This window comes from Coccinella septempunctata, chromosome 2 (genome assembly GCF_907165205.1).
Source record: "Coccinella septempunctata chromosome 2, icCocSept1.1, whole genome shotgun sequence".
NCBI lineage: Eukaryota > Metazoa > Arthropoda > Insecta > Coleoptera > Coccinellidae > Coccinella > Coccinella septempunctata.
In genome coordinates this window covers 17,501-27,500 of record NC_058190.1, presented here as the reverse complement: position 1 = coordinate 27,500, position 10,000 = coordinate 17,501, and the positions used below count along the sequence as shown (strand labels likewise).

The 10,000-nt window shown below is 37.6% G+C and overlaps 1 non-coding gene across 1 annotated transcript; it reads left to right on the top strand.

Annotated features, from left to right (window-relative positions):
* The first annotated feature begins 1,447 nt into the window (after nucleotides 1-1,447).
* LOC123308826 lies at nucleotides 1,448-1,566 on the top strand. Its single transcript, XR_006537172.1, has one exon. It is a non-coding gene; the product is annotated as a 5S ribosomal RNA (ribosomal RNA).
* Nucleotides 1,567-10,000: the final 8,434 nt, after the last annotated feature.

Genomic DNA, 10,000 nt, shown 5'->3' with positions numbered 1-10,000 from the left:
TATTCACCGGAAGAGCCGCGTTTGAAAACGAAAAGGATTCAACACGTTATCCGCCTGAAGAGCCGCGTTTGAAAACGAAAAGGATTCAACACGTTATTCGGCGGAAGGCACGCGTTTATTCATCAGAACGACTCTCAACACGTTGCCCGACGTCGAAGTCTGAACGATGATTCGAAGCGTTGTCCGACGTCAAAGTGTAAAAAAACGATTCAACACGTTGTCGGACGTCGAAGTGTGAAAAAACGATTCAACACGTTGTAGGGCTTCATAGTATGGAAATATTATTCATCGGGTTATCGCACTTCAGATCGAAGCCCCACGTACATAGATGTAAATACGAGCGGGTAAACGGCGGTAGTAGAATTCACTCACTTAATATAGGCGATGTATATACGAGCGGGTAAACGGCGGTAGTAGAATTCGCTCACTTAATATAGGCTATGTAAACAGGAGCGGGTAAACGGCGGTAGTAGAGTTCACTCACTTAATACAGGACATGTAAATACGAGCGGGTAAACGGCGGTAGTAGAATTCGCTCACTTAATATAGGCTATGTAAACAGGAGCGGGTAAACGGCGGTAGTAGAGTTCGCTCACTTAATATAGGCTATGTAAACAGGAGCGGGTAAACGGCGGTAGTAGAATTCACTCACTTAATATAGGCGATGTAAATACGAGCGGGTAAACGGCGGTAGTAGAATTCACTCACTTAATATAGGCGATGTATATACGAGCGGGTAAACGGCGGTAGTAGAATTCGCTCACTTAATATAGGCTATGTAAACAGGAGCGGGTAAACGGCGGTAGTAGAATTCACTCACTTAATATAGGCGATGTATATACGAGCGGGTAAACGGCGGTAGTAGAATTCACTCACTTAATATAGGCGATGTATATACGAGCGGGTAAACGGCGGTAGTAGAATTCACTCACTTAATATAGGCGATGTATATACGAGCGGGTAAACGGCGGTAGTAGAATTCGCTCACTTAATATAGGCTATGTAAACAGGAGCGGGTAAACGGCGGTAGTAGAGTTCACTCACTTAATACAGGACATGTAAATACGAGCGGGTAAACGGCGGTAGTAGAATTCACTCACTTAATATAGGCGATGTAAATACGAGCGGGTAAACGGCGGTAGTAGAGTTCACTCACTTAATATAGGCGATGTAAATACGAGCGGGTAAACGGCGGTAGTAGAATTCACTCACTTAATATAGGCGATGTATATACGAGCGGGTAAACGGCGGTAGTAGAATTCACTCACTTAATATAGGCGATGTAAATACGAGCGGGTAAACGGCGGTAGTAGAATTCGCTCACTTAATATAGGCTATGTAAACAGGAGCGGGTAAACGGCGGTGTTGTTATTTTTTTATGAGCCTTCTTTTATGATCTTCACAGATTGCGATAATTGTTCACATGGAAAGAACACACAATCCCATCGTTTACGGCCATACCACGCTGACAATGCCAGTTCTCGTCAGAACACTGAAGCCAAGCAGCGTCGGGCGCGGTTAGTACTTGGATGGGTGACCGCTTGGGAACACCGCGTGCTGTAAGCTTTTTTTTTTGCTTTCCGCACTTGGTCCGGTTGAAAATATTACAATTGAAGAGGTTCAGACATTTCTCCATTGACCGTTCACATCATAAAATTATATGAATATATAAACATGCAATTTTATGAATAAATATAATTTTCATTTTTTCAAAAACTAGGGAAGGTATGAACGGAAAACTTCCTACGAAGTAGTATCTCACCTAACTCAACCCAAATCGACGATAAAAACCATAGGTCACGCTTCATATAAGAAAGTCGTTCGGACTCTGAAAATTCCACATATAGTAAAATATGATTTTCTTATTTTTCAAAAACTAGGGAAGGTATGAACGGGAAACTTCGTAGGAAGTAGTATCTCACCTAACTCCACCCAAATCGACGATAAAAACCATAGGTCACGCTTCATATAAGAAAGTCGTTCGGACTCTGAAAATTCCACATATAGTAAAATGTGAGGTTCGGAGACATAATTTTCTTTTTTTCAAAAATTAGGGAAGGTATGAACGGGAAACTTCGTAGGAAGTAGTATTTCACCTAATTACACCCAAATCGACGATAAAAACCATAGGTCACGCTTCATATAAGAAAGTCGTTCGGACTCTGAAAATTCCACATATAGTAAAATATGATTTTCTTATTTTTCAAAAACTAGGTAAGGTATGAACGGAAAACTTCGTAGGAAGTAGTATCTCACCTAATTCCACCCAAATCGACGATAAAAACTATAGGTCACGCTTCATATAAGAAAGTCGTTCGGACACTGAAAATTCCACATATAGTAAAATGTGAGGTTCGGAGACATAATTTTCTTTTTTTCAAAAATTAGGGAAGGTATGAACGGGAAACTTCGTAGGAAGTAGTATGTCACCTAATTACACCCAAATCGACGATAAAAACCATAGGTCACGCTTCATATAAGAAAGTCGTTCGGACTCTGAAAATTCCACATATAGTAAAATATGATTTTCTTATTTTTCAAAAACTAGGGAAGGTATGAACGGGAAACTTCGTAGGAAGTAGTATCTCACCTAACTCAACCCAAATCGACGATAAAAACCATAGGTCACGCTTCATATAAGAAAGTCGTTCGGACTCTGAAAATTCCACATATAGTAAAATGTGAGGTTCGGAGACATAATTTTCTTTTTTTCAAAAATTAGGGAAGGTATGAACGGGAAACTTCGTAGGAAGTAGTATTTCACCTAATTACACCCAAATCGACGATAAAAACCATAGGTCACGCTTCATATAAGAAAGTCGTTCGGACTCTGAAAATTCCACATATAGTAAAATGTGAGGTTCGGAGACATAATTTGCTTTTTTTCAAAAATTAGGGAAGGTATGAACGGGAAACTTCGTAGGAAGTAGTATTTCACCTAATTACACCCAAATCGACGATAAAAACCATAGGTCACGCTTCATATAAGAAAGTCGTTCGGACTCTGAAAATTCCACATATAGTAAAATGTGAGGTTCGGAGACATAATTTGCTTTTTTTCAAAAATTAGGGAAGGTATGAACGGGAAACTTCGTAGGAAGTAGTATTTCACCTAATTACACCCAAATCGACGATAAAAACCATAGGTCGCGCTTCATATAAGAAAGTCGTTCGGACTCTGAAAATTCCACATATAGTAAAATGTGAGGTTCGGAGACATAATTTTCTTTTTTTCAAAAATTAGGGAAGGTATGAACGGGAAACTTCGTAGGAAGTAGTATCTCACCTAATTACACCCAAATCGACGATAAAAACCATAGGTCACGCTTCATATAAGAAAGTCGTTCGGACTCTGAAAATTCCACATATAGTAAAATGTGAGGTTCGGAGACATAATTTTCTTTTTTTCAAAAACTAGGGAAGGTATGAACGGGAAACTTCTTAGGAAGAAGTATCTCACCTAACTCAACCCAAGTCGACGATAAAAACCATAGGTCACGCTTCATATAAGAAAGTCGTTCGGACTCTGAAAATTCCACATATAGTAAAATGTGAGGTTCGGAGACATAATTTTCTTTTTTTCAAAAATTAGGGAAGGTATGAACGGGAAACTTCGTAGGAAGTAGTATGTCACCTAATTCCACCCAAATCGACGATAAAAACTATAGGTCACGCTTCATATAAGAAAGTCGTTCGGACTCTGAAAATTCCACATATAGTAAAATATGATTTTCTTATTTTTCAAAAACTAGGGAAGGTATGAACGGGAAACTTCGTAGGAAGTAGTATCTCACCTAACTCAACCCAAATCGACGATAAAAACCATAGGTCACGCTTCATATAAGAAAGTCGTTCGGACTCTGAAAATTCCACATATAGTAAAATATGATTTTCTTATTTTTCAAAAACTAGGGAAGGTATGAACGGGAAACTTCGTAGGAAGTAGTATCTCACCTAACTCCACCCAAATCGACGATAAAAACCATAGGTCACGCTTCATATAAGAAAGTCGTTCGGACTCTGAAAATTCCACATATAGTAAAATGTGAGGTTCGGAGACATAATTTTCTTTTTTTCAAAAATTAGGGAAGGTATGAACGGGAAACTTCGTAGGAAGTAGTATGTCACCTAATTACACCCAAATCGACGATAAAAACCATAGGTCACGCTTCATATAAGAAAGTCGTTCGGACTCTGAAAATTCCACATATAGTAAAATGTGAGGTTCGGAGACATAATTTTCTTTTTTTCAAAAATTAGGGAAGGTATGAACGGGAAACTTCGTAGGAAGTAGTATTTCACCTAATTACACCCAAATCGACGATAAAAACCATAGGTCACGCTTCATATAAGAAAGTCGTTCGGACTCTGAAAATTCCACTTATAGTAAAATGTGAGGTTCGGAGACATAATTTTCTTTTTTTCAAAAATTAGGGAAGGTATGAACGGGAAACTTCGTAGGAAGTAGTATGTCACCTAATTACACCCAAATCGACGATAAAAACCATAGGTCACGCTTCATATAAGAAAGTCGTTCGGACTCTGAAAATTCCACATATAGTAAAATGTGAGGTTCGGAGACATAATTTTCTTTTTTTCAAAAATTAGGGAAGGTATGAACGGGAAACTTCGTAGGAAGTAGTATGTCACCTAATTACACCCAAATCGACGATAAAAACCATAGGTCACGCTTCATATAAGAAAGTCGTTCGGACTCTGAAAATTCCACATATAGTAAAATGTGAGGTTCGGAGACATAATTTTCTTTTTTTCAAAAATTAGGGAAGGTATGAACGGGAAACTTCGTAGGAAGTAGTATTTCACCTAATTACACCCAAATCGACGATAAAAACCATAGGTCACGCTTCATATAAGAAAGTCGTTCGGACTCTGAAAATTCCACTTATAGTAAAATGTGAGGTTCGGAGACATAATTTTCTTTTTTTCAAAAATTAGGGAAGGTATGAACGGGAAACTTCGTAGGAAGTAGTATTTCACCTAATTACACCCAAATCGACGATAAAAACCATAGGTCACGCTTCATATAAGAAAGTCGTTCGGACTCTGAAAATTCCACATATAGTAAAATATGATTTTCTTATTTTTCAAAAACTAGGGAAGGTATGAACGGGAAACTTCGTAGGAAGTAGTATCTCACCTAACTCAACCCAAATCGACGATAAAAACCATAGGTCACGCTTCATATAAGAAAGTCGTTCGGACTCTGAAAATTCCACATATAGTAAAATGTGAGGTTCGGAGACATAATTTTCTTATTTTTCAAAAACTAGGGAAGGTATGAACGGGAAACTTCGTAGGAAGTAGTATCTCACCTAACTCAACCCAAATCGACGATAAAAACCATAGGTCACGCTTCATATAAGAAAGTCGTTCGGACTCTGAAAATTCCACATATAGTAAAATGTGAGGTTCGGAGACATAATTTTCTTTTTTTCAAAAATTAGGGAAGGTATGAACGGGAAACTTCGTAGGAAGTAGTATTTCACCTAATTACACCCAAATCGACGATAAAAACCATAGGTCACGCTTCATATAAGAAAGTCGTTCGGACTCTGAAAATTCCACATATAGTAAAATATGATTTTCTTATTTTTCAAAAACTAGGGAAGGTATGAACGGGAAACTTCGTAGGAAGTAGTATCTCACCTAACTCAACCCAAATCGACGATAAAAACCATAGGTCACGCTTCATATAAGAAAGTCGTTCGGACTCTGAAAATTCCACATATAGTAAAATGTGAGGTTCGGAGACATAATTTTCTTTTTTTCAAAAATTAGGGAAGGTATGAACGGGAAACTTCGTAGGAAGTAGTATGTCACCTAATTACACCCAAATCGACGATAAAAACCATAGGTCACGCTTCATATAAGAAAGTCGTTCGGACTCTGAAAATTCCACATATAGTAAAATGTGAGGTTCGGAGACATAATTTTCTTTTTTTCAAAAACTAGGGAAGGTATGAACGGGAAACTTCTTAGGAAGAAGTATCTCACCTAACTCAACCCAAGTCGACGATAAAAACCATAGGTCACGCTTCATATAAGAGAGTCGTTCGGACTCTGAAAATTCCACATATAGTAAAATGTGAGGTTCGGAGACATAATTTTCTTTTTTTCAAAAATTAGGGAAGGTATGAACGGGAAACTTCGTAGGAAGTAGTATGTCACCTAATTACACCCAAATCGACGATAAAAACCATAGGTCACGCTTCATATAAGAAAGTCGTTCGGACTCTGAAAATTCCACATATAGTAAAATATGATTTTCTTATTTTTCAAAAACTAGGGAAGGTATGAACGGGAAACTTCGTAGGAAGTAGTATCTCACCTAACTCAACCCAAATCGACGATAAAAACCATAGGTCACGCTTCATATAAGAAAGTCGTTCGGACTCTGAAAATTCCACATATAGTAAAATATGATTTTCTTATTTTTCAAAAACTAGGGAAGGTATGAACGGGAAACTTCGTAGGAAGTAGTATCTCACCTAACTCAACCCAAATCGACGATAAAAACCATAGGTCACGCTTCATATAAGAAAGTCGTTCGGACTCTGAAAATTCCACATATAGTAAAATGTGAGGTTCGGAGACATAATTTTCTTTTTTTCAAAAATTAGGGAAGGTATGAACGGGAAACTTCGTAGGAAGTAGTATGTCACCTAATTACACCCAAATCGACGATAAAAACCATAGGTCACGCTTCATATAAGAAAGTCGTTCGGACTCTGAAAATTCCACATATAGTAAAATGTGAGGTTCGGAGACATAATTTTCTTTTTTTCAAAAATTAGGGAAGGTATGAACGGGAAACTTCGTAGGAAGTAGTATTTCACCTAATTACACCCAAATCGACGATAAAAACCATAGGTCACGCTTCATATAAGAAAGTCGTTCGGACTCTGAAAATTCCACTTATAGTAAAATGTGAGGTTCGGAGACATAATTTTCTTTTTTTCAAAAATTAGGGAAGGTATGAACGGGAAACTTCGTAGGAAGTAGTATTTCACCTAATTACACCCAAATCGACGATAAAAACCATAGGTCACGCTTCATATAAGAAAGTCGTTCGGACTCTGAAAATTCCACATATAGTAAAATATGATTTTCTTATTTTTCAAAAACTAGGGAAGGTATGAACGGGAAACTTCGTAGGAAGTAGTATCTCACCTAACTCAACCCAAATCGACGATAAAAACCATAGGTCACGCTTCATATAAGAAAGTCGTTCGGACTCTGAAAATTCCACATATAGTAAAATGTGAGGTTCGGAGACATAATTTTCTTATTTTTCAAAAACTAGGGAAGGTATGAACGGGAAACTTCGTAGGAAGTAGTATCTCACCTAACTCAACCCAAATCGACGATAAAAACCATAGGTCACGCTTCATATAAGAAAGTCGTTCGGACTCTGAAAATTCCACATATAGTAAAATGTGAGGTTCGGAGACATAATTTTCTTTTTTTCAAAAATTAGGGAAGGTATGAACGGGAAACTTCGTAGGAAGTAGTATGTCACCTAATTACACCCAAATCGACGATAAAAACCATAGGTCACGCTTCATATAAGAAAGTCGTTCGGACTCTGAAAATTCCACATATAGTAAAATGTGAGGTTCGGAGACATAATTTTCTTTTTTTCAAAAATTAGGGAGGGTATGAACGGGAAACTTCGTAGGAAGTAGTATCTCACCTAATTACACCCAAATCGACGATAAAAACCATAGGTCACGCTTCATATAAGAAAGTCGTTCGGACTCTGAAAATTCCACATATAGTAAAATATGATTTTCTTATTTTTCAAAAACTAGGGAAGGTATGAACGGGAAACTTCGTAGGAAGTAGTATCTCACCTAACTCAACCCAAATCGACGATAAAAACCATAGGTCACGCTTCATATAAGAAAGTCGTTCGGACTCTGAAAATTCCACATATAGTAAAATGTGAGGTTCGGAGACATAATTTGCTTTTTTTCAAAAATTAGGGAAGGTATGAACGGGAAACTTCGTAGGAAGTAGTATTTCACCTAATTACACCCAAATCGACGATAAAAACCATAGGTCACGCTTCATATAAGAAAGTCGTTCGGACTCTGAAAATTCCACATATAGTAAAATGTGAGGTTCGGAGACATAATTTGCTTTTTTTCAAAAATTAGGGAAGGTATGAACGGGAAACTTCGTAGGAAGTAGTATTTCACCTAATTACACCCAAATCGACGATAAAAACCATAGGTCACGCTTCATATAAGAAAGTCGTTCGGACTCTGAAAATTCCACATATAGTAAAATATGATTTTCTTATTTTTCAAAAACTAGGGAAGGTATGAACGGGAAACTTCGTAGGAAGTAGTATCTCACCTAACTCAACCCAAATCGACGATAAAAACCATAGGTCACGCTTCATATAAGAAAGTCGTTCGGACTCTGAAAATTCCACATATAGTAAAATGTGAGGTTCGGAGACATAATTTTCTTTTTTTCAAAAATTAGGGAAGGTATGAACGGGAAACTTCGTAGGAAGTAGTATTTCACCTAATTACACCCAAATCGACGATAAAAACCATAGGTCACGCTTCATATAAGAAAGTCGTTCGGACTCTGAAAATTCCACATATAGTAAAATGTGAGGTTCGGAGACATAATTTGCTTTTTTTCAAAAATTAGGGAAGGTATGAACGGGAAACTTCGTAGGAAGTAGTATTTCACCTAATTACACCCAAATCGACGATAAAAACCATAGGTCGCGCTTCATATAAGAAAGTCGTTCGGACTCTGAAAATTCCACATATAGTAAAATGTGAGGTTCGGAGACATAATTTTCTTTTTTTCAAAAATTAGGGAAGGTATGAACGGGAAACTTCGTAGGAAGTAGTATCTCACCTAATTACACCCAAATCGACGATAAAAACCATAGGTCACGCTTCATATAAGAAAGTCGTTCGGACTCTGAAAATTCCACATATAGTAAAATGTGAGGTTCGGAGACATAATTTTCTTTTTTTCAAAAATTAGGGAAGGTATGAACGGGAAACTTCGTAGGAAGTAGTATTTCACCTAATTACACCCAAATCGACGATAAAAACCATAGGTCACGCTTCATATAAGAAAGTCGTTCGGACTCTGAAAATTCCACATATAGTAAAATGTGAGGTTCGGAGACATAATTTTCTTTTTTTCAAAAATTAGGGAAGGTATGAACGGGAAACTTCGTAGGAAGTAGTATTTCACCTAATTACACCCAAATCGACGATAAAAACCATAGGTCACGCTTCATATAAGAAAGTCGTTCGGACTCTGAAAATTCCACATATAGTAAAATGTGAGGTTCGGAGACATAATTTTCTTTTTTTCAAAAATTAGGGAAGGTGTGAACGGGAAACTTCGTAGGAAGTAGTATTTCACCTAATTACACCCAAATCGACGATAAAAACCATAGGTCACGCTTCATATAAGAAAGTCGTTCGGACTCTGAAAATTCCACATATAGTAAAATGTGAGGTTCGGAGACATAATTTTCTTTTTTTCAAAAATTAGGGAAGGTATGAACGGGAAACTTCGTAGGAAGTAGTATCTCACCTAATTACACCCAAATCGACGATAAAAACCATAGGTCACGCTTCATATAAGAAAGTCGTTCGGACTCTGAAAATTCCACATATAGTAAAATGTGAGGTTCGGAGACATAATTTTCTTTTTTTCAAAAATTAGGGAAGGTATGAACGGGAAACTTCGTAGGAAGTAGTATGTCACCTAATTACACCCAAATCGACGATAAAAACCATAGGTCACGCTTCATATAAGAAACTTGTTCGGACCCTGAAAATTGGCGCGGGCTTCTGGAGGGTTATCCCATGCTCTCCTGGCATATGTAGGCAGAGCGGTCCGACTCGAACACATAACGATGCTTAACGTTGAAAAGTTTCGCTCGGATGGGAGACCGTAGATGGTTGTTCCGATGCATAGTTTCGTTTATGTC